Here is a 3,685-nt window from a genome sequence, read left to right on the forward strand (position 1 = left end):
TTATGTTTGTGTTTAATTACCTACCTCTTTTAATCAACTCTACAACTACTACAACATGGTGTAAGTTTTAATTAATAATATGTTACGTTGACTATGTATGTAAGAACTTATAACAGAGACTCGCGCCTGCAGTCAAACTGTGTAAACAGTTTTGCAGGAAACTGTATTAGATTATAAGTTTATTCCATGAAATAATAATAAATAATAAATAAATAAAAATAAAGACATAGCGCGCGCTTCGCAAACCAGCTCTGCGAAACCACTCTTCAAGTCGCTGGGCATATTAACGCTGCCTTCACTCTTGATATTGCATATGGCAATTAACGTGCGTGAAGAATTGGACGCGAACCCCATCATCGAACCCCTGCGAAGATACGCGACCCGCAGCGCCCGCGCCGATCGGGTGCCGCTAGAGCCTCGCGTAGACTTGCGAAATCTAAAAAACTCACCCACGTCATGGGTCGTAAGATGTACAATCATCTACCGCGGGAAATTATAGCAGCACCAAGCGCGTCACTTTTTAAGAGCCCTTAATCCTTGGAGCGTTCTCCGATTTCACGAAATAACGCTCGATAGATGGCGTTGGCGCTCGGTACGCGAGCGCCGGCAACGCGACGCGCGTTTCAATGCAGACTAGAATAATCTTGATAGTTTTCAATATAATTTCAAGCAACATTAATTTTAGTGTCATATGATATCATATGGGCACTCTTTATTTTATTGTATATGCACAGTAGTTTTTTTTTAATGTACACTACTACTAAGTGTACAGACTACAGCAGGGGTTCCCAAAGTGTGCGCCGCGGCGCCCTGGTGCGCCGTAGAAAGTAAAGAGGGGCGCCGTGAGTTCTATCATTATCCGAAACCACAAATATTCGCGGGTACCTATTTGAGCGCTCGCATCAGTAAATAATATAGCGTCGTGTCACTCTTTTTCGACCGTGATTTTAAATTTACAAGGGCGCCGTTGCAAAATACTAAACTTGTAACTGCGCCGCATGTTGAAAAAGATTGGGAACCCCTGGACTACAGAGTGTACTATAACCCTTGCTCTTTATTCTGTCTCTTTCACACCAATGGAAAATGAAGAAGTTACTAAATGACTGCAGGTATAAATAAAGTATATTAGTGCGATAGAGAGACAGATAGTGTTTCGTTGTCGTATCGTAAACGATTGGCATGTTGGCCACACACTTGCTTAGTGCCTAGCCAAAATACCAATTGTTTGCGTATATTAGTGCGATAGAGAGAGAGTAGTGTTTCGTTGTCGTATCGTAAACGATTGGCATGTTGGCTACGCACCCATGATACCTAGCCAAGAAGCCAATCGATTGCGCATATTAGTGCGATAGAGAGACAGATAGTGTTTCCTTGTCGTATCGTAAACGTTTGGCATGTTGGCTACGCACCCATGCTGTCCAGCCAAGATGCCAATCGTTTGTGCATATTAGTCGATTATATCATTATAACTCCATCGAGTTTGGGCTCAATAGATTTACCCTGATGAGCACCATCAATCTAGATGAAGTCCAGGGTGTCATGATGGAGTCAGGAGTAGGTCACTAGAACTCCTAATCTACTCATTATAATTCCATCGTATTCGAGCTCAATAGATTTGCCCTGACGAGTACCATCGATCTAAATGAAGTCCAGGGTCTCATGATGGAGTCAGGAGTTGGTCACCAGAACTCCTAATCTACTCATGATAATTCCATCGTGTTTGGGCTCAAAAGATTTGCCCTGACGAGTACCATTGATCTAGATGAAGTCCAGGGTCTCATGATGGAGTCAGGAGTTGGTCACCATAATTCCTAATCTACTCATCATAACTCCATCGTGTTTGGGCTCAATAGATTTGCCCTCACGAGCACCATCAATCTAGATGATGTTCAGGGTCTCATGATGGAGTCAGGAGTTGGTCACTAGAACTCCTAATCTATATTATATAAAGCTGCAGCCCGAACGTGAATTGACGCGAATTGATCTCCCGGAAGGAGGCGCGGGGGGGATTCGAGTTTGGTACTGTCGTACAGAGGGCGGTCCGGTGACCTCCGGAAAAATCTGACATTCGGTCTACCGGATCGGGACAGAAAAATGTTTGACGGCCCGGCTAAACGGTGGGAGATAGTGGGGGGGTGCTCGACCGAATGTCACAGAGGACCCTGGGCAGTTTCGGAGGCCGCCATTTTTTTTTTCAAAATGGCGGATTCAAAATGGCGGCCGATTTTCAAGTCGGTCCCGGCGCGCTCAAATTTCGGTCACGGAATCTCGGGGCCCTCTTGATCGGTATGGAAAAAAAAAAATGGAAAAAATCCAAGATGGCGGACACCATGGCCACTTTTATTTTGTATGGCAACTTTTAAACGGTGACAGATAGGTGGGGGATGCTCGACCAAATGTCATAGAGGGCCCCGAGACAAATGGAGTGGCATTTAAAAAAATTCAAAATGGCCGACTCAAAATGGCGCCGAAATTTCAAAACGGTCCGAGAGCGCCGAGAACCGGTACGTGGGTACATATGGGCCCCCGCATTCGAAAAAAATTTTTTTTTTTTTTTTAGCTCGAAAAAAAATTTGTATGAGAATTTTTTTCGAATCCCCCACATGCCAAACGGTGAGAGATAGGTCGGGGGAGCTCGACCAAATGTCATAGAGGGCTCTGAGTGGAATCTGAATAAGAAAAAAAAAATTCAAAATGGCCGACTTTTTTTTTTTCTAAAACTTCAAAAAGGTCCGAGCGCTCTGAAATTTCGGTCGCGGTATCTCGGAGCCCCAATGACTCCTATGGAAAAAAAAAATTTGGAAAAAATCCAAGATGGCGGAGAAATGGTCAATTTCATTTTGTATGGCAACTCTCAAACGGTGCGTGATAGGTGGGGGGTGCTCGACCAAATGTCATAGAGGGCCTCGAGACAAATAAAACTGCATCAAAAAAAATTTCAAAATGGCCGACTTTTTTTTTTTCTTTTTTTAATGTTGGTCCGAGCGCGCTGAGATTTTGCATGCGGCGAGCCTGGGGGCCAAGATTACCATATGAAAAAAAGTTTTTTGGAAAAATCCAAAATGGCGGCGGACAGGGGCAAAGTCAAATTTCCAAGTAGGTTAAGCGAGCCCGAAGGGCGAGCTTCAGGCTGGGAGGCCGAAGGCCGACCCTGGCGGAGGGCCGAAGGCCCGGAGCCTTCACCCCGACCCCCAAGCGTGCAACCCCCAGTAACTAAAAGCGAGGCCGAAGGCCGAGCTGCGTGCGTACGGTGCTCCCAAGCGTTCTACCAAGTCGACTGTCTTGATAAGCGGAGCCGGCGGGCCGAAGGCCCGACGGCGACGCGTCGAGGCCAGCGAAGGCCGAAGGCCGAGCTCCGCGTAGGGCCGAAGGCCCGAAGCGTCCCACTGGATGGGCCAAGCACGCGAGGCCGAAGGCCGAGCTGCGAGAGTGCGGCCCAAAGCGGAAGTACAACCGCATTACATTTCACCTTTGGAAAACAAATATTCTTTATACTAAAAATAACGGGAAAAATGCATTTATAGAACGAACCGGTTACAAGTTAAGTGTTTTAATAAGCGAAGCGGCGGGCCGAAGGCCCGACGCTGAGCTTCGAAACCCAGCGAAGGCCGAAGGCCGAGCTCCGCGTAGGGCCGAAGGCACGGAGCGTCCCATTGGATCGCCCAAGCACGCGAGGCCGAAGGCC

The sequence above is a fragment of the Cydia pomonella genome, chromosome 6 (genome assembly GCF_033807575.1).
Source record: "Cydia pomonella isolate Wapato2018A chromosome 6, ilCydPomo1, whole genome shotgun sequence".
Classification (NCBI taxonomy): Eukaryota; Metazoa; Arthropoda; class Insecta; order Lepidoptera; family Tortricidae; genus Cydia; species Cydia pomonella.